This window comes from Eumetopias jubatus, unplaced genomic scaffold (genome assembly GCF_037043125.1).
Source record: "Eumetopias jubatus isolate StellerSeaLion01/CBP00866 unplaced genomic scaffold, mEumJub1_p1.0 scaffold_3, whole genome shotgun sequence".
NCBI lineage: Eukaryota > Metazoa > Chordata > Mammalia > Carnivora > Otariidae > Eumetopias > Eumetopias jubatus.
Genome location: NW_028274809.1, coordinates 119777454 through 119800566, shown reverse-complemented (window position 1 = coordinate 119800566; position 23113 = coordinate 119777454). Strand labels below are relative to the sequence as shown.

Genomic DNA, 23113 nt, shown 5'->3' with positions numbered 1-23113 from the left:
TAATAAATGAAAGAAATACAAGGAGTATGTCTGAAAAGTATGAACTAGCAAAATTTGCATAAATCAGATAATAGTTTTTAAAGCTGTTTTAATTAACACATTTTATTTTTTAATTTTTTAAGATTTTATTTATTTGAGAGAGAGAGCTAGCAAGAGCTGGGGGAGGGGCAGCTGGGGGAGGGGCAGAGGGAGAGGGAGAAGGAGACTCCCCACTGAGCAGGGAGCCCAATATGATATGATGGGGGGGGGGCTTGATCCCAGGACTGTGGGATCATGACCTGAGCCAAAAGGCAGAAGCTTAACCAACTGAGCCACCCAGATACTCCTTAATTAACATATTTTAATACATGGTTATGCTAAAGTTATTTCTAGAAGAAAGCTCAATAAAATTCCCTAATTTTATTACATATGAGAAATTATATGTAATAAAATATTTGTACTACAACTGGTATATACTAACGTCACACTTTTTAACACATTATTTTAATATCAATTATTTGTGAGTTCCAATCTAAATGTAATATATTAATTACTCAAGAAAATCTAATAGATTTTACAATAGTGTTGGTAGATTAGACTGTGGTAGGATGATCTTAGAAGCAAAACCAGAAGAATTAGAACTTTTGACAAATCATTAAAATTAAGCAAATTTAAAGGTTGCTAGAATCAATGTTCACATACAAAAACCAACTGTATTCCTACATGCCAGCAACAAACAGAAAATAAAATGAATAAATACAATTTATAATAGGATTTAAAAAAAAGTCCAATGCCTAGGTATAAATCTAACAAAAGATGTGTAAGAAATCACAGTGACATATCATCTACATAGCCACAATGGCTAGTATCAAAAAGATAAGAAATAACAAGTGTTGGTAAGAATGTGCAGAAAAGGGAACCCTCATGCACTGTATGTATATGAATACACAGTGGAATATTACTCAGCCATCCAAATACTGAGATCTTGTCTTTTGCAACAACATGAATGAACCTAGAGGGTATTATGCTAATTGAAATATGTCAGAGAGAGAGAAAGGCAAATATCACATGACTTCATTTGTATGTGGAATCTAAAAAATAAGATGTGCACAAATAAACAAAGCAGAAACAGAGAACAAATTGGTGGTTGCCACAGGGGAGGTGGGCAGAGAGATGAGTGAAAAAGATAAAGGGGATTAAGAGGTAAAGTAAGTCTCAGAGCTGAAAAGTACAGTATAAGGAATATAGTCAGTAATACTGTAATAACATGGTGACAGACAGTGACTACACACCATGGTTGAGTACTAAGGTACAGAATTGTCATATCAATATGTTGTACACTTAAAACTAACAATGTACATCAATCATATTTCAATAAAATTTTCAATTGAATTAAATTTAAAAAAATTTTTAAAGACCTGTAAAAACTTCACTGAAAACTATGAAAAACAGAGAAATTAAAGACTTACATAAATAGAGGGTACACCATGTTCATGGATTGGAAGGTTCAGTGTCATAAAAATGTTAATTTTCCCCCAACTGATCTATAGATTCAAAGCAATCACAATTAAAACCCCAGTAGGGTTTGTGGTGTGTGTGCATACTTGGTAGAAACTGATAAGCTAATTCTAAAATGTGTAAAGAAATAAAAAGGAGCCTGAATAGCCAACGTCATCTTAAAAAACAAATTGGAAGACTTATATTATCTGACTTATTACTCTTATAAAGACTTATTATAAAGTTACAGTAATTATGACTGTGTAAAATAAATCTTGATCCTAACATACAAAAATCAGTCTTGAATGAAGTATAAATCTAAATGCTAAAAACGCAACCTTGGGGTAGGCAACAATTTCTTAAACAGGACACAAAAAGTGTTGCCCACCAAAAAATTAATTAATTAAACTGTGTTAAAAGTAATAACTTCTTTTAATCAAAAGACATTGTTATAAAGGTAAAAATGCAAGTCACAGAATGACAGAAACTTTCTTTGATACATGTATATTCAAAAAAGCACAGGAAATCCCACAAATCAATAAAAGATACACAACCCAGTAGAAAAAGAGGCAAAAGATTTGAACAGTATCTCACAAAAGAAGATATTTAAATGGCCATCAATCATATGAAAGGAGGGGTGCCTGGGTCGCTCAGTCATTAAGCACCTGCCTTTGGCTCAGGTCATGATCCCGGGGTCCTGGGGTCAAGCCCAGCATCAGGCTCCCTGCTCAATGGGAAGCCTGCTTCTCCCTCTCCCCCACTCCCCCTGCTTGTGTTCCCTCTCTTGCTGTGTCTCTCTCTGTCAAATAAATAAAATCTTAAAAAAAAAAAATCATATGAAAGGATACTCACATTCACTAGTTATCACTGAGAGAAAACTAAAATCACATTGAGATATCACTACAGACCACCAGTGGCTTAATGGCTTAATTTATAGACAGCTAACACCAAGTTCCCACAAGAGTCATTTTGAGCTACTTACTATCATAGAACCATGGGACCTGTGGAGTTGCCAGTGCCTCCATCTCATTATTCCATATCCTTCCTTATCAATTCAGTCTTCTGAGAGGCTCTTAATGAAGAGCCTCCAATGAAGGCTCCAAGGAGGAACATGTGAAATGTTCAGAGAGTTATGGAGTCATTCAAGATTACTATTAGCGCTATTTTTGTTACAGATTTAAATGAATATTTGAGAGTTTAAGGCCTAAACCACCATTTATAAAAATCATCCCTAAGTAATCTCATTGAAAGATTTACATTTAACTATTTAACAAACTGTCATACAGGATTTATGATGGTCATTAAAAACCATGCTTTCAAAAAATTTATTATTTGAAAAATTTTAAACCTAATGAAAAATTGAAGGGATGGTATAATAAACACCTATAGATTTAAGATAAACATTTTGGGCAAGAATAATTCAAAGGTGATTTTTTAAAATTTTTTAATTGCATCACAACAGATAGTGATGGGCTCTGCCACTATTTGTGATCAATCTTAGGATTGATCATTTTGTTAAGCTGGTGACTGCCAGATCTCTCCATATGTAAAGGTATATTTTCTTCTTTGCAATTAGTAAATTATTCATGAGATGATAATTGGAGGTGAAAGGAATATTATATATTCCAACAAACTTTCACCCAATGACTTTAGTATCCATAGATGATGCTTGCCTGAATCAATTATTATACTGGAAGTCTCAAAATGCTTTTTTTCTGATTCTATCATTCCTTCTACATTTATCAATTGGCATTCTTCTGTAAAGAACTCCCTCTCCCTCCCTTTTTTACTGTTAATAGGGATTCAGACATTCTTTATTTGACATATTATAATCTATTATTCTTTTTGATGCTCAAATTGCCCCAAATTTGTCCAGTAAAAACCTCTTCAAGTCTGCTCCTATTACTTTTGAAATAAGTTGCCATCTTTGAAGACAAAATGTCACTAGCAGGCAAACAAAATTTGAGGCCTAAATAATTAAATAAAACAATGTTAGACAATTCAATACCACTGTACCACACAGCTTCCTGTTTTTCCAAGAGTTACTCCATCTCTCCATTAATGGCACCACCACCAACTCAATTATTCAAGCCAGAAACCTCAGAATAATTCTCAACCCTCCCTTTCCCTCACCACTAGTTGGAGAAGGAAATAAGGTAGTTGGAGGAATGGAGCACTATTATCTTCCAGTTCATGCTCTTCTACGTATTATGTATATAGTGTTTATACTTCTTTCTATGACACCTCATTATTTTAAAAAAATTTTAAATAGTTTAAGAAATGTAAAACGTAGGGCGCCTGCGTGGCACAGTCAGTTAAGCGTCTAACCCTTTGCTTTGGCTCAGGCTGTGATCTCAGGGTCCTGAGCCTGGGCCTGGCCCATGTTGGGCTCCACACTCAGCATGGAGTCTGCTTAAAAGACTCTCTCTTCTTCTTCCCTCTGCCCTCCACCACACACTCATGTGCACACTCTCTTTCTCTCTCTAATAAATCTTGTAAAAAAAAATAAGTGTGACGCTCATCAACTTTGAAAGGCAAACCAGCCATCTCCAGGTTTCAGCATAACTTACTGTACTTTTTCTAGATCTAGCCCATTTGGTCCAGTGTTCTCTGACTGATAATGGTTCCTCATATTTTATTATAAAACCTCAGAGCTGGTAGGACCATACAAGTTATCTAGTCCAAACATCCATCCAATACTTAAGTTTCCTATAAAACAACTCCATCAACTTGTCATTTAGGATATGCTGAAACCCTGTGTATAAAGAAAGAATTCTCTGCCTCCTATCTCGTGTTTGGACAACTTTGTTACAAAATTGCTCCTTATGTTATGGTGCCAAAGTGTGTCTTCTTTAGTTTCAGTTATCAGTCACAGTTCCATATCTTGGGTCACAAAGAAGTTTTGTCAGTCTTCCACATATTTAAAGTAGCACCCATATGAGAAGGTATGCTTATACCCCTTGGTTAGAAGACTAAGGACAAAACCTCAAGTTCCATTTCATAACTAACTATAGTTCTATCATTCATAAATATACCTAAACTTTTCTAGAAATTCATTATGTTTTTGGCAGCAAAATAAAGTATCATAGAGCTTCTATCCAATTGTCCTATTTCAAGATTGGAAAAGGAAGAAACAAGAACTCAGAAGACTGAGATTTAGAAACGGGGTCATATTCAACTTACCTGAAGAGTTACAGTTTTCTATACTTTAAATCCAACCCTTTAATTTCTAAGCTGAAAGACCCAAACCCTCTTAGTTTATATAATACCCTTCTCCCAATCATTTTACTTGCCTTTCTCCAAACTGTTCTAGTTCGTCTTCCTACAAAGTGACAACACTTGTAAAAAGGTACCATGATTTTGTACACTAGTAGGATTACATTTTTTACTTTGTTTTTAATACATGGTCTAAGTGGTAACAATGAATAACTGCTTCAACTGCCCAACTCTCACCCCCACACGTTTTTCTAGAGATACTCTTCCCCTACAATTTTCTGGAACCCATTCAAATGCTTATAACAAGAACAAACATACTTATACACCCAGATCCTGTTCAAAAGGTACAGTTTACTGAACTAAGAACACCTACACTGAGCCAGACCAACAATAGTGTGTCTCAATATATGAAATGGGTCATCTGGCCATCTGAAATCAACAAGTATTTACAGTACTTATTTACTCTATACTAGCAAACAGGCAAGTCTCTTATAGCATGAGTTTTTTATAACATAATGTGGTTTTAAGACTACCAACTAATTAGGAAAAAAAATCAGTACACAAAGCCATTATTATTACAATGCAAAATGGAATCAGCATAGAGTAAGTAGGAAAAATAATAGTTGCATGCAAACAATAGGCAGGCACAGATGCATTGTTTGAGTGTATGAGCATTCTTCTGTAATAGAATTGTTCTGTTTACCCAAGCATTATTTTATTCTTTTGTTTACCACTACCAGAAGTAAACAAAAGAATGCAAGGTCAAGGACAAAGGTAATAGGGGTATCCAAGAACCTTCTACATGAGTGGACTACATGGTAAAAGAATAAACAGATGGCTTGTTTCTATTAAGTTTAGTCAATAGATGTAGTACTTTTAGATTACAGCTATAAAATATATATCATAGAGAGTCAACAGAAACCCTGCAGCCCCTCTCCCCAGTGAAATAGCTGTTTTTATAAGAGATTTTTCATCATAAAACATTTCTCAGGAACACCACTGTAACATTATAGCAGAAGCACTCTAGGTTACTATCTACAAACATTTAGGAAAATCATCTACTAATAAACATCTCAAATTCTTCTTGATAAACACGAATTACCATAATTGGGCACTGGAGAAATAGAGAATCACAAATGACTGAACAAGTGAGATTAATTTAATAAATATATTAAAGTACATGAAACTTAGATGACCTTACAAGAGCTTGAAAACTTCATTTACATGCTTTGTCTTATCATATTACACAAAAGACCTCTGTGGGATGAATTCATTTTACAGATGAGAAATCTGAAGTGCTCTGACAGATTAAACTGCTCAAACTCTAAAGCTAGTATACTGCATATAAGACATCGATCTCCTATCTAATAATGTTATGAAAATAAAAACTAATCAGAGGTCTTACCTAACAAAGAAAAACTAGTAACATTACCATTTAAATCAAAAATACCCCACCCCAACACTGCCATTAAAAAGTTACAGCCAATGCAATAACATCAGATTTTCTAAAGTTGAAGTACTAGAAAAAATAATAAAACTAAAAATGTAACAGGAAAGAGTCACAAATGCAGTAAGAATTTTTAACTAGACAGGAACCAGAAAGTTTATGGCTCTTTTAGCACCATGGTAGGTTAACGGGGATTCACTGAACTACCTTTCCTTTGGGTATGTTTTTAAAATTCCATAACAAATAGTTAGTGAAAAATTGTTAGTATATCACAAATATTGCATGAGACAAGTGACACACAAAGCTACACATAACACTATTAAAATAAATAAAATATCTAGTCATAAACAATATGTAGGATCTATACAAATAAGACTACAAGGCTTTATCAAGATTCATTAGATAAAATTTGAAATAAAAAAAACATAACCATACTGCTGAATATGGGAAGTAATTAATCAATACACTTAACACATTTAAACCCAAGTCAAAAAATATTTTTTAGAACTTGAATTGTTGATTTTATATTTTTAAAAATTTATTTATTTAGAGAGAGAGTGTGCATGTGTGCAAGCATGCGAGGGAAGGGCAGAGGGAGAGAGAGAATCACAGCCCGATGTAGGACTCATGGGGCTGGATCTCAGGACCCTGAGATCATAACCTGAGCCGAAACCAGGAGTTTGATGTTGAATCAAATGAGCCACCCAGGAGCCTCTTGGATTGTTGATTTTAAAGTTTACCTGGAATAAATGGACCAAAACGACTATAATTTTTTAAAAGAGTAATGAAAGGGTATCTTATCAGCTAGTACAATCTGTGACTTAAAACAAGAGAATACAAGAATAGACACGAGAATAGACCATACACAAGAATAGATCAATGGACTAGCAGAGAAACACAACTATATATGGGAACCTAGGGAAATGATAAAGGTGGCATTTCAAATCAATTGTGAAAGAATTATTCAACAGTATTAAAAGGACTAGCAAATTTACAGTTAGAACCCTACATAAATTTAAGATTAACTACAAATTTAACTGCGAAAATTTTTTAAGACCTTAAAAATGTTAGAAAATGTAAGAAAAAATGTATATAATGGAGAAAAGTCAGAAGCAATAAGACAATAAATTTTATTACACATTACATTTGCAATATGAATAAAGCGTTGATATCCCATTAAACAAAACACTTTACAAAAAAATTTTTAAAGAAGAATATTATAGGAAAATGGGCAAAATATGGGCAATTCACAAGACACTAAATAATGAATAAAAAAGCTGTAAATTTAAATATTAATGAAACAAATGTAAATAAAAAAGTGATTCCATAGGTTTCCTATCAAGTTTGCAAAGATTAAAAGAAAATTATTTTTAAAATTAAATAATAAAGATACTGATCAAGAAAGTGGCAAATATTACTCCTGTTCATTATGTATGAGATTACAAATAAGTTCAAACTTTCTTGGAGAAAATCTGGCCTTATAATATCAAAAACCTTAAAAACTGATCCAGCAAAGCCACTTCTAGAAATTTTTCCTACAGATACAATCATGGACATCTACAAAGATGTAGCAACAAAATTTCAATTGCAAAAAAACTGGAATATAAAAATTAAATATAAAAAAAAGATACCACCACAAAATACAATAAATCCACATTAAAACGTAACAGGAAAAAAAGAAAACTTAACAGAAAGATGGTTAGTAACATGGAATATATACAATCTATTGTTGAGGGAATGAAGCAGGTTTTAAAATAATAGGCACAATATAATCTGATTTTAAAACATGTCTAGAAAAAAGTCTGGGTGGCCAAAGTAAGATGAATTTTATTTTATTCTTAGAATTTATCTGCATTTTCTACAACTGATATTCCATTACTCCTATAATTTAAAAATCGTTAAGTTCCCTCTTTAAGTGATAGCTGACAAGGGAAGAGTAAAGGAAAACAGCACAGGCAGATGGACTCTGAAAACACAACTATTTAGTACAGAAGCCAATACCTACATACATATAGACATACATACATACATACATACATACAAATTATATAATGCATTCAGGATAATTTTCATCCACAATGATTACAATAAATGTTCGGTGAATAAAAAGTGAACCAGTTACATGGAAGAAAACTTAGTAACCTAGTGCCATTCACACATATATGTTTAAGGTATTCCAGTCTATTAGAAAAGTAAAAGATAATAATCGCTTCTCGGCCTTTTGGCTAAGATCAAGTGTAGAAAATTAAAAGATAAGACCAAATTCAATCAGAGTTTAAACTTTATGAGCCACAGAACAGTATAAACAATCTTGAAAAAGAAGAATAAGGCTAGAGTGAACTTACACTCCTGATTTCAAAACTTACTACAAAGCCACAGTAATCAAAGCAGTCTGGTAATGACATAAAGACAAATGTATACACCAAAATAATGGAATAAAGAGTCCAGAAATAAACTCTTGCATATATGGTCAAATGATTTTTGGTAAGAGTGCTAAGGCCACTCGATGGAGGAAAAGGTCTTTTCAATAAGTGGTTGAAAAGTGGATATCCACATGCAAAAGAATGAAGCTGGACCATTACCTAACACCATATACAAAAATTACCCAAAATAGATTGATGACCTCAATATAAGACCTAAAACTATAAAACTCTTAGAAGAAAATATAGGGTGAAGGCTTCAAAACATTGGATTTAGCAATGATTTTTTGGATATAACATGAAAGGCACAGAAAACAAAACAAAATAGAAAACAGATAAAACAACTATTGGACTTCATTAAAATTTTTTTAATTTGTGTATCAAAAGACAATATCCATAGAGTAAAAAGGCAGCCTGCAAAATGGCAGAAAATATTTACAATTCATATATAAGGAATTAATATCCAGAATATAGAGAGAACTCCTAAAACTCAACAACAAAAAATAAACCACCAATTCAAAAATGAGCAAAGGATCTGAATAGACATTTCTCCAAAGAACTTACACAATGGCCAATAAGAACATGAAAAGATGCTCAACATCACTAACCATCAGGGAAATGCAAATCAAAACTACAAGATACCACCTGATACCCATCAGAATAGTTACTATAAAAGCAAACAAAAACCAGAAAATAGTATGTGTTGGCAAGGATGTGGAGAAATTGGAACCCCTATGCACTGGTGGTGGAAATGTAAAATGGTACAGCCACTGAGGAAAACAGTATGGCAATTCCCCAACAAATTAAAAATAGAATTACCATATGACCCAGCAATTCCACTTCTGGTTATACATCCAAGAGAACTGAAAGGAGGGTCTTGAGGAAATATTTGTATATCCATGTTCACAGCAGCATTATTCACAGTCGCTAAAATGTGGAAGCTACCCAAGTGTTCATCCATGGATGAATGGATAAGCAAAATGTGGTCTATACATTCAATGAGATATTACTTAGCCTTAGAAAAGAAGTGCTGATATATGCTAAAATATGGATGAATTTTGAGGATACTATGCTAAGTGAAATAAGCCAGTTACAAAACAAATAAATATTGGATGATTCCACTTATATGAGGTACTTAAAGAAGTAAAATCATAGACACAAAAAATAGAATGGGGGTTTCCAGGGGCTGGGATGAGAGGAGAAGGGGGAGTTATTATTGACCAGATACAGAGTTTCTGTATTGTAAGATGAAAACAGTTCTGGAGCTGGATGGTGGGAGATGGCTGAACAACAATAAGAATGTACTTAGTATCCATGAATTGTATATTTAAAAACGGTTAAGACAGTAAATTTTGTATTATGGGTATTTTACTGCAATTAAAAAAATGAAAAATAAAATCTTGAAAAAGAACAAAACTGGAGCACTCACACTTCCCAATTTCAAAATGGACTTACAAAACTACAGTAATCAATATAGTGTAGTACTGGCTTATGGACAAACATATAGATCAGTAAAACTGAACTGAGTGTGTAGGGAAAAAACCCTACATTTAGGACCAACTGATTTTTAACAAAGGTGCCCAGACAATTCTAAGATGCTGGGACAACTGGATACCCACAGCAGCAAAAGAACAAAGTTGGACCCGAACTCACACAATATTCAAAATTTATCACAGACCTAAATCTAAGGTTAAAATTATAAAACTCTTAGGAAAAAACATAGGAGTAAGTCTTTGTGACCTTGGATCGGACAGCAGTTTTTAGATTCAACACCAAAAGCACAAGTGGCAAAAGGAAAAATAAGTACACTGGATTGCATCAAAACTAAAAACTTCTGTGCTATAAAGAACACCAACAAGAAAGTAAAAAGACAACCCAGAGTGGGGAAAAGTATTTGCAAATCATGTATCTGATAAGGGTCTAGTATCCAGAATTTAAAAAGAATTCCTACAACTCAATAATAAAATGATAACCCAATCTTAAAATGAGCAAAAGATTTGATGTTTTCCCAAAAAGATATACAAATGGTCAATAAGTGCATGACAAGATGCTCAATGTCATTGTCATTAGGGAAATGCAAATCAAAACCACAATGAAAAAAAACAAAGTGGTGCCTGGGGGGCTCAGTCCTTGAACTTCTACCTTCAGCTCAGGTCATGATCCCAGGGTCCTGGGATCGAGCCCTGCATCGGGCTTCCTACTCCGTGGGAAGCCTGCTTCTCCCTCTCCCACTCCCCCTGCTTGTGTTCCCTATCTCATTGTGTCCCTCTCTGTCAAATAAACAAACAAAATCTTAAAAAAAAAAAAAAAAACCACAATGAGATACCACTTAATACCCATAAGGATGGCTATATTTAAAAAAAAAAAAAAAAAGGAAAATATGTCTTGGCAAGGATGTGGAGAAACTGGAACCCTAGTGCACTGCTGGTCAGAATGTAAAATGATGCAGCCACTGTGGAAACAGTTTGGCAGTTACTCAAAAATTAAGCAGAGTTACCCTATGATCCGGCAATTACACTCCTACATATATACCTAAGGCAGGAACTGAAGGCAAGAACTCAAATAGTTGTATACCAATGTTCATAGCAGCATTAATCGTGATAGCCAAAAAGTGGTAACAACTCAAATATCCACTGATAAATGATTAAACAAAATGTGATACATTCTAAATCATTGATGAATCTTGAAAACATTATGTTAAGTGAAAGAAGCCAGTCACAAAAGACCACATACTGTATGATTTCATGTAAATGAAATGTCCACCGTAGGCAAATCCAGACGCAGAAAGCAGATTTGTGGTTGCTTAGGGCTAGAGGACTGAAGGGAAAGGGGAATGACTGCTAATGGGTACAAGGTTTCTTTTAGGAGGGCCAAAAACATTCTAAAATTAGATTGTGGTGATAACTGCACAACCCTCTGCATACACTAAAAACAGTGAACTGTACACTTTAAATAGGTAATTGTACGCTATGTGAATTTTATCTTGATAAAGCTATAAAAAACATTTATGGGGCGCCCAGGTGGTTCAGACAGTTTGTCTGACTCTTGATCTCAGCTCAGGTCTTGGTCTCAGGGTTGTGGGTTCAAACCCCACATTGAGCTCTGCGCTGGGCATGTAGCCTACTTAAAAATAGACTTATGAACTATAAATTTATAACTTCTTAGAAGGTATTACTAATCTTCTCTCCATGAAGACAACTGGGATTTAATTTCCCTACTTAGTACACTGCAACTAGATCAAAAGTACTTTTATTTTATTTTACTATGTTATGTTAATCACCATACATTACATCATTAGTTTTTGATGTAATGTTCCATGATTCATTGTTTGCATATAACACCCAGTGCTCCATTCAATACGTGCCCTCTTTAATACCCATCACCAGGCTAACCCATCAAAAGTACTTTAAACACTTTTAAAATACATAACTAGTGGTAGGGGGGGCGGAGCAAGATGGCAGAGGAGTAGGAGACCTGGATTTCGTCTGGTCTCAGGAATTCAGCTGAATAGGGATCAAACCATCCTGAACACCTACGAACTCAACAGGAGATCAAAGAAGAGAGTAGCAACAACTCTCTAAACAGAGAAGCGACCACTTACTGGAAGGTAGGACGTGCAGACAAGTGAATCCTAGGCGATATTGGGGAGGATAGACGGCGGGGGAGCGGGCCTCCGTCGGCCGCTTCTGGCAAGTGATAAAGCCGCAGAGCACAAAATCAGAACTTTTAGAAGTCGGTTCTGCTGAGGGACGTCCCTCCAGTGGCTAAGGGGGCGCGGGGGTGGTGGAAACCTCGCGGGACAGTGTGGACTCAGGACCCTTGGGGTCACAGAAAGACCGGGGCTGCCTGAGTGCAGCAGAGCTCCCAGGTATTGGAGCAGGGAAGCCGGCTGCAGAGACGGAGCCTAGGCGCAGGCTCGCAGCTCGGGGTGGCCATAAACTGTGATCCGCGGCCCCTCCAGCAGGGACCCAACAAGTGGCAGAGCTGGGGAGACTCCCCTTCCTCCCCCAGGAAGAGTGGCGCGGGAGTGCACCGCAGGATCTGATGGGTTTGGAGACTCCACAGGGGGTCGGGGGGCCAGAGATAGAAACGCTGGGTCACAGGCCTGGTGAGCACGGAGTGCGGCTGGAGACCGGGGAGACGGGAGTGATTAACTGCTTTTCTCTGGGGGTGCACTGAGGAGCGGGGCCCTGAGTTCTCAGCTCCTCCGGGCTGAGTGGGAGGCTACCATTTTCACCCTGGTCCTCCAAAGCTGTACCGAGAGCTTCAGGGAACAAAAGCTCCTGAGAGCAAACTCAAGCAGCTTGCTTAGCCCGGACCGACAAGGGCGGGGCAATTCTGCCTCGGGCAAAGACATTTGGGAACCACGGCAACAGGCCCCTCCCCCAGAAGATCAACACGAACAGCCAGCAAGCCAAGACCAAGTTTACCCATCAAGGAGAACGGGAGAACTCCAGCCTTAGGGGAATACTGCACATAGAATTCATGGCTTTTTTGACCATGATTCATTAGTTTTTCAGAGTTAATTTTTTTAACTGTTTGGTTTTTTTTGAATTTTTCTTTTTCCCTTTTTCAACCAACATCTTATCAATCCCTTTTTTAAAAAAATTTGTTATTTTTCATTTTTACAGTCATATTTTATCCCTTCGTAGTAGTTACCCTTATTTTTGGCATATATATATAAGTTGTTCTCTATTTAAAATTTTGATATAGTTTCTTCTAACAGATCAAAATACACCCTAAATCACTAGTGTATGGCTTTGTTCTAGTCTCCTGCGTGATCACAGTCTCTCCCATTTTTTTTCTTTTCTTTTTTCTTTTTTTTAAATCCTCTTTTCTTCTTTCAAACAACTTATCAATTCCGTTTATAAAACCTTTTATAAGTTTCATCTTTACAGTCATCTTCCATCCCTTCATTGTAGCAACCCTTATTTTGTACATATATGTCTTTCTTCCTTTAAAATTTTAGGAGGCACTTTCTTCTAACAGACCAAAATACACCCAAAATCTAGTGTGTGGCAGTGATCTATGCCCTAGCCTGATCATATTTGATCATATTCTTTTTGTTTTGTTTTGGTCTGTTTTTGTTTGTTTTTATCTTTTTCTTTTTTTTTTCTTTCTTTTTTCTTTCTTTCCCTTTCCTTTCCCCTGGTTTCAGGTCTTTTCTGATTTGTATAGAGTATATTTGCTAGGGACGTTGTTAACCTGTTAGCATTTTGTTCTTTCATTTATCTGTTCTCCTCTGGACAAAATGACAAGACGAAAAAAATCACCTCAGCAAAAAGAACAAGAGGTAGTACCTTCTACCAGGGACCTACTCAATACTGACATTAGTACGATGTCAGACCTAGAGTTCAGAATCATGACTTTAAAGGTACTAGCTGGGCTTGAAAAAACCATGGAAGTTATTAGAGAAACCCTTTCTGGAGAAATAAAAGAACTAAAATCTAACCAAGTCGAAATCAAAAAGGCTATTAATGAGGTGCAATCAAAAATGGGGGCACTAACTGCTAGGATAAATGAGGCAAAAGAGAGAATCAGCGATATAGAAGACCAAATGATGGAAAATAAAGAGGCTGAGAAAAAGAGAGATAAACAACTACAGGATCACGAGGGCAGAATTCGAGACATAAGCGATACAATAAGACGAAACAACATTAGAATAATTGGGATCCCAGAACAAGAAGAAAGAGAGAGAGGGGCAGAAGGAATATTGGAGCAAATTATAGCAGAGAACTTCCCTAATGTGGGGAAGGAAACAGGCATCAAAATCCAGGAGGCACAGAGAACCCCTCTCAAAATCAATAAAAATAGGTCAACACCCCGACATCTAATAGTAAAACTTATGAGTCTCAGAGACAAAGAGAAAATCCTGAAAGCAGCTCGGGAGAAGAGATATGTAACCTACAATGGTAGAAACATTAGATTGGCAACAGACCTATCTACAGAGACCTGGCAGGCCAGAAAGGACTGGCATGATATCTTCAGAGCACTAAACGAGAAAAATATGCAGCCAAGAATACTATATTCAGCAAGGCTGTCATTGAAAATAGAAGAAGAGGTAAAAAGCTTCCAGGACAAACAAAAACTAAAGGAATTTGCAAACACAAAACCAGCCCTAAAAGAAATATTGAAAGGGGTCCTCTAAGCAAAGAGAGAGCCTAAAAGCAGCATAGATCAGAAAGGAACACAGACAATATACAGTCACAGTCACCTTACAGGCAATACAATGGCCCTAAATTTCTATCTTTCACCAATAGTTACCCTGAATGTAAATGGGCTAAAAGCCCCAATCAAAAGACACCAGGCTATCAGACTGGATTAAAAAACGACACCCATCAATATGCTGTCTGCAAGAGACTCATTTTAGACCCAAAGACACCCCCAGATTGAAAGTGAGGGGGTGGAAAACCATTTACCATGCTAATGGACACCAAAAGAAAGCTGGGGTGGCAATTCTTATATCAGACAAATTAGATTTTAAAACAAAGACTGGAATAAGAAATGAAGAAGGACACTATATCTTACTTAAAGGGTCTATCCAACAAGAAGATCTGACAATTGTAAATATCTATGCCCCTAACATGGGAGCGGCCACTTTTATAAGGCAATTAATAACAAAAGCAAAGAAACACATTGACAACAATACAATGAGAGTGGGGGACTTTAACATCCCCCTCACTGAAATGGACAGATCATCTAAGCAAAAGATCAACAAGGAAATAAAGACTTTAAATGACACACTGGACCAAATGGACTTCACAGACATATTCAGAACATTCCATCCCAAAGCAACAGAATACACATTCTTCTCTAGTGCCCATGGAACATTCCCCAGAATTGATCACATCCTAGGTCACAAATCAGGTCTCAACTGCTACTAAAAGATTGGGATCATTCCCTGCATATTTTCAGACCACAGTGCTTTGAAACCAGAACTCAATCACAAGAGAAAAGTCGGAAAGAACTCAAATACATGGAGGCTAAAGAGCATCCTACTAAAGAATGAATGGGTCAACCAGGAAATTAAAGAAGAATTTAAAAAATTCATGGAAACCAATGAAAATGAAAACACAACTGTTCAAAATCTTTGGGATACAGCAAAGGCAGTCCTGAGAGGAAAGTACATAGTAATACAAGCCTTTCTCAAGAAACAAGAAAGGTCTCAAATACACAACCTAACCCTACACCTAAAGGAGCTAGAGAAAGAACAGCAAATAAAGCCTAAACCCAGCAGGAGAAGAGAAATAATAAAGATCAGAGCAGAAATCAATGAAATAGAAACCAAAAGAACAGTAGAACAGATCAACGAAACTAGGAGCTGGTTCTTTGAAAGAATTAACAAGATTGATAAACCGCTGGCCAGACTTATCAAACAGAGAAATGACCCAAATCAACAAAATCATGAATGAAAGAGATCACAACCAACACCAAAGAAATACAAAGAATTATAAGAACATATTATGAGCAACTCTATGCCAGCAAATTAGATAACCTGGAAGAAATGGGTGCATTCCTAGAGATGTATCAACTACCAAAACTGAACCAGGAAGAAATAGAAATCCTGAACAGACCTATAACCACTAAGGAAATTGAAGCAGTCATCAAAAATCTCCCAACAAAAAGCCCAGGGCCAGATGGCTTCCCAGGGGAATTCTATCAAACATTTAAAGAAGAATTAATACCTATTCTCCTGAAACTGTTCCAAAAAATAGAAATGGAAGGAAAACTTCCAAACTCATTTTATGAGGCCAGCATTACCTTGATCCCAAAACCAGACAAAGACCCCATCAAAAAGGAGAATTACAGACCAATAGCCTTGATGAACATGGATGCAAAAATTCTCACCAAAATACCAGCCAATAGGATCCAACAGTACATTAAAAGGATTATGCACCACGATCAAGTGGGATTTATCCCTGGGCTGCAAGGTTGGTTCAACGTCCGCAAATCAATCAACGTGATACAATACATTAACAAAAGAAAGAACAAGAGTCATATGATCCTCTCAATAGATGCAGAAAAAGCATTTGACAAAGTACAGCATCCTTTCTTGATCAAAACTCTTCAGAGTATAGGGATAGAGGGTACATTCCTCAGTATCATAAAAGCCATCTATGAAAAACCTACAGCGAATATCATTCTCAATGGGGAAAAGCTGAGAGCTTTCCCCCTAAGGTCAGGAACGCGGCAGGGATGTCCACTATCACCAATGCTATTTAACATAGTATTAGAAGTCCTAGCCACAGCAATCAGACAACAAAAAGAAATCAAAGGCATCCATATTGGCAAAGAAGAAGTCAAACTCTCACTCTTTGCAGATGATATGATACTTTATGTGGAAAACCCAAAAGACTCCACCTCAAAACTGCTAGAATTCATACAGGAATTCAGTAAAGTAGCAGGATATAAAATCAATGCACAGAAATCAGTGGCATTCCTATACACCAACAACAAGACAGAAGAGAGACAAATCAAGGAATCGATCCCATTTACAATTGCACCCAAAACCATAAGATACCTAGGAATAAATTTAACCAAAGAGGCAAAGGATCTGTACTCAGAAAACTATAAAATACTCATGAAAGAAACTGAAGAAAACACAAAGAAATGTAAAAACGTTCCATGCACATGGATTGGAAGAACAAACATTGTGAAGATGTCAATGCTACCTAGAGCAATCTACACATTCAATGCAATCCCCATCAAAATACCATCCACTTTTTTCAAAGAAATGGAACAAATAATCCTAAAATTTGTATGGAACCAGAAGAGACCCCGAATAGCCAGAGGAATATTGAAAAAGAAAAGCAAAGCTGGCAGCATCACAATTCCAGACTTCCAGCTCTATTACAAAGCTGTCATCATCAAGACAGTATGGTACTGGCACAAAAACAGACACATAGATCAATGGAACAGAATCGAGAGCCCAGAAATGGACCCTCAACTCTATGGTCAACTAATCTTTGACAAAGCAGGAAAGCATGTCCAACGGAATAAAGACAGTCTCTTCAACAAATGGTGTTGGGAAAATTGGACAGCCACATGCAGAAGAATGAAACTGGACCATTTCCTTACACCACACACAAAAATAGACTCCAAATGGTTGAAAGACCTAAACGTGAGACAGGAGTCCATCAAAATCCTGAAGGAGAACACAGGTAGCAACCTCTTCGACCTCAGCCGCAGCAACTTCTTCCTAGAAACATTGCCAAAGACAAGGGAAGCAAGGGCAAAAATGAACTATTGGGATTTCATCAAGATAAAAAGCTTTTGCAGAGCAAAAGAAACAGTCCACAAAACCAAAAGACAACCGACAGAATGGGAGAAAATATTTGCAAATGACATATCAGATAAAGGGCTAGTATCCAAAATCTATAAAGAACTTATCAAACTCAACACCCAAAGAACAAATAATCCAATCAAGAAATGGGCAGACGACATGAACAGACATTTTTCCAAAGAAGACATCCAAATGGCCAACAGACCCATGAAAAAGTGCTCAACATCCCTCGGCATCAGGGAAATCCAAATCAAAACCTCAATGAGATACCACCTCACACCCGTCAGAATGCCTAAAATTAACAAGTCAGGAAACGACAGATGTTGGCGGGGATGCGGAGAAAGGGGAACCCTCCTACACTGTTGGTGGGAATGCAAGCTGGTGCAACCCCTCTGGAAAACAGTATGGAGGTTCCTCAAACAGTTGAAAATAGAGCTACCATATGATCCAGCAATTGCACTACTGGGTATTTACCCCAAAGATACAAATGTAGGGATCCGAAGGGGTATGTGCACCCCAATGTTTATAGCAGCAATGTCCACAATAGCCAAACTGTGGAAAGAGCCCAGATGTCCATCGACAGATGAATGGATAAAAAAGATGTGGTATATATACACAATGGAATATTATGCAGCCATCAAAAGGAATGAGATCTTGCCATTTGCAACGACATGGATGGAACTGGAGGGTGTTATGCTGAGTGAAATAAGTCAATCAGAGAAAGACATGTATCATATGACCTCGCTGATATGAGGAATTTTTAACCTCGGGAAACAAACTGAGGGTTGCTGGAGGGGTGGGGTTTGGGAGGGATGGGGTGGCTGGGTGACAGACATTGGGGAGGGTATGTGCTACGGTGAGCGCTGTGAATTGTGCAAGACTGTTGAATCACAGATCAGTACTTCTGAAACAAATAATGCAATATATGTTAAGAAAAAAAAGAAGAAGATAGCAGGAGGGGAAGAATGAAGGGGAGTAAGTCGGAGGGGGACAGGAACCATGAGAGAGGATGGACTCTGAAAAACAAACTGAGGTTTCTAGAGGGGAGGGGGTTGGGGGGGTAGGTTAGCCTGGTGATGGGTATTAAAGAGGGCACGTTCTGCGTGAAGCACTGGGTGTTATGCAGAAACAATGAATCATGGAACACTACATCAAAAACTAATGATGTATGGTGATTAACATAACAATAAAAAAATAAAAAATAAATAACTAGTGGCAAATGTTATCTTACATTCCAAAATGTTCTAGGATAATTATAGTACAGAATTTCACTAAGGCAAAATGTAATTGCACTGCATTCTGATCTGAGAACCAGCAAGCGAACTTACACTCAATGCGTCCAGTTACACAAAGTGCAACAGAAATAGAGCAGACTCTGCATGATCAAAGTCAAAATAATAAGGTTTAAAAGTGTTATACTTAGTTTTTGATTGCATTGAAAACTTCAAGTACTTAAAGAACATCAGGCTGAACCACCTTTTAGAATGGAATGGTCCAATCCAAAAAACAAACAAAAAACCAGAAGAGAAACAAATGAAATATGAGAAGTATGTGCTACTTTAATAGATTTCCTTTTTTTTTTCTTACTTATGCTCTTCCAAGTCTAGCTCATGTCACAAGCCTAAAGAGGATATGCAGAGGTCAGCTAGTCTTGGCTAAAACAGGATAAGAGTAACTTTCAACTTCAGGATATCTGGTTTAAATTTTCAGGTAGAGCTGGACTCATTTGTACTAATAGATTTTAAGATAGGGGTGCCTGGGTGGCTCAGTCGGTTAAGCATCTGCTTTTGGCTCAGGTCATGGTCCCAGGGTCCTGGGATCAAACCCCACATCAGCAGCCCTGCTCAGCAGGGAGTCTGCTTCTGCCTCTCCCTCTGCTGCTCCCCATTTGTACACACACACACTCTCTCTCTGTCAAATAAATAAATAAAATCTTAAAAAAAAGATAAAATGTGCATTTCTTCAGCTTTGTATCTCTCTATACAGAGTAAATATCTTCCCAACTTCTGTCCAGCAGAAATTATGTCTATGAAGAATTATTTTTAACAGTACTTAAAACTTTTTATAAAAGTCTCTTCACAATTGAAATGCATCAAAATTATCTTTAGTCACCTGCCTGCTTCTCTACCATGAATGATTACCTCTGCTGAACACACAAACCCAAGCAATTCCATCGACAGCAGAATGAGCTCGTTTCCCAGTCTATGGAGGCAAGCCCAGAGGTCACCTGAGACAGGTGACAAAGCACAAGGCCAAAACCAAAATCAGTACAAAACAGAAAAAGCAAATTGGGACTTCATCAAGATAAAGTTTTTGCAAAGCAAAGGAAACAGTTGACAAAACCCAAAGACAACCTACAGAACAGGAGAAGATATTTGCAAATGTCTTATCAGATAAAATCAGATAAAGGGCTAGTATCCAAAATCTATAAAGAACTTACCAAACTCAACACCCAAAGAACAAATAATCTGGTCAAGAAATGCACAGAAGAAATGAATAGACCTTTCTCCAAAGAAGACATACAAATAGCCAAAGACACATAAAAAAATGCTCAACATCACTCATCATTAGGGAAATACAAATCAAAACCACAATGAGATAACCACCTCACCCCATCAGAATGGTTAAATTAACAAATCAGGAAACAACAAATGTTGGTGGGGATGTGGAGAAAGGGGAGCCCTCTTACACTGCTGGTAGGAATGCAAGTTGGTATAGCCACTCTGGAAAACAGTATGGAGGTGCCTCAAAAAGTTAAAAATAGAGCTACCCTATGACCCAGCAATTGTACTACTAGGTATTTACCCAAAAGATACGTAGTGATCTGAAGGGGCACCTACACTCCAATGTTTATAGCCACAATGTCCACAATAGCCAAACTATGGAAAGAGTCCAGATGTCCACTGACAGATAAATAAAGATGTGGGGTGTGTGTGTGTGTGTGTGTGTGTGTGTGTGTGTATACACACAATGGAATATTACTCAGCCAAAAGAAATGATGAATACTTACCATTTACATCGATGTTGATGGAACTGGAGGGTATTATGATAAGTGAAATAAGTCAATCAGAGAAAGACAACGATTGCATGATTTCACTCATATGTAGAATTTAAGAAACAAAACAGAGGAGCATAGAGGAAGGGAGGGAAAAATAAAACAAGACGTAAACAGAAAGGGAGACAAAGCATAGACTCTTAACCATAGGTAACAAACTGAGGGTTGCTGGAGGGGAGGGGAGTGGGGGGATGGGGTAACAGGGTGATGGGCATTAAGGAGGGCATGTGATGTAATGAGCACTGGGTGTTTTATGCAATGGATGAATCACTGAACTCTACCTCTAAAACTAATAATACACTATATGTTAATTAAATGAATTTATGTAAAATTAAGCTAAATTAAGGAAAAAAAACATAAAAAGCAAGCCAAAAAGGGGGAGAAAGGAAAAGACTGGGTGAAGGTCAGTGCTGGGCAGAGAATGAAAGGATGACCAAAGCCAAGCAACAGGAAACAGAAGTGATCATCTAAGTAAAAGTAAGAGTCAGTGTGTTACAATAGCCAAACTGTAGAAGGCGCCGAGATGCCCTTCAACAGACGAATGGATAAAGAAGATGTGGTCCATATATACAATGGAGTATTACTCAGCCATCAGAAAGGATGAATACCCAACTTTTACAACAACATGGATGGAACTGGAGGAGATTATGCTGAGTGAAATAAGTCAAGCAGAGAAAGTCCATTATCATACGGTTTCACTTATTTGTGGAACATAAGGAATAACATGGAGGACATCAGGAGAAGGAAGGGAAAAATGAAGGGGGGGAATCAGAGGGGGAGATGAACCATGAGAGACTATGGACTCCGGGAAACAAACTGAGGGTTTTAGAAGGGAGGGGGCTAGAGGGATGGGTTAGCCCGGTGATGGGTATTAAGGAGGGCACGTACTGCATGGAGCACTGGGTGTTATATGCAAACAATGAATCATGGAACACTACATCAAAAAAAAAAAAAAAAAAAGAGTGTTTTAAGTGGTTGGAGGTAGAACACATCTAGAGCAATAGTTATTTGTAATAGGAACAAACTGGATCAGCAGTATTAAGTGGGAATAGAGAAATCTGATGAAATGAACATAAAATAAGATGTAAACATAATAATGACTGTATCTTTAAACATCCACATGGCTCTTAAGTTTTTCTATCCCAACAAGTAATCTAAAATACAAAGGACTATGTGGGGAAAGAAAACTCTAAGCAAAAGAATAATCTAAACAATTCCAACTTTACAATGTACTTAACCCCCATGATTCAAACATATCATTACTATAACTATTCCCACTACTCCTTTCAGATAAATTTTGCTTTTGGAGTTTTGATGTGAGTGTAATTGGTGCAACCTTTTTAGAGGACAAAACATTGGCCCACAGAAGAGCCTTAACCCAGACCTATGAGGACTTATTACTGAGAAACTGACCTGCACTTCACCAGTCCTGCAGTGATGTACCAGGGTTGTCATCAGTAACTTGTGCTTGGGCATAATGACCAGTTTCTAGGACCACTGAAAGCCAAGAGGGATAAAAGTCCCTGTAGATAAAGCAAGGGAGCTTCTCTTCTTACATGAAAATTTTACTCTTTGCAGTGGTATCAGCAAATATCTCTGTGGGGAATTCTGGGGAGTTCTGCTTCCATCTGAGAGAATGCTGTGTGCAAAGACAGACGTAAAGGACATTTACTGCAGTGCTTTTAAGGAGCACAAAAAAGTGAAGGAACCTAAATGCCCTTCAACTGGACCAGTATGTTACATTACATCCATAAAACAGGATGATGAGCTGATGGAATGAATTGTGTTACATGTGCAGGTACTGATCACCAAAACATATGAACTGAAAAAAGCAAGGCACAGAATTATATACACATTATTATACAATTTGTGTTTAAAGATAATGACATACAGACCTTTCTAACTAATTCTGACACATAACCCAGCAGCCATTAAAGAAATGAATGATAAATGTGACTTCATAAAAGTAAGAGTTGCACATGAAAAATAGTAACATAAACAAAGTCAAAAGATGTTTGTTCCCACAAACTGGAAAGCATACACAAGAGAGCTATCAGTGGACAGCTCTGGGAAGAGGACCTGAGTGGCTGGAGGAGATGGGGGTGAGAACAACAGTATACTTACATTTTTTTCATATGCATGTACTGTCTGCTCAAAATGAAAAAAGTATTACAATAAGTTTTAAAGTCTACCCATACATATATATGCTTCTATAT

General features: G+C 37.0%; 1 protein-coding gene and 1 pseudogene across 5 annotated transcripts in view; one reads left to right on the top strand and one right to left on the bottom strand.

Moving 5' to 3' along the window:
* Window positions 1-23113, bottom strand: part of CDK8 (cyclin dependent kinase 8) — a 140770-nt gene that overhangs the window by 106357 nt on the left and 11300 nt on the right. The window lies entirely within an intron of this gene.
* On the top strand, window positions 8345-8425 carry LOC148164738 (U2 spliceosomal RNA; annotated as a pseudogene).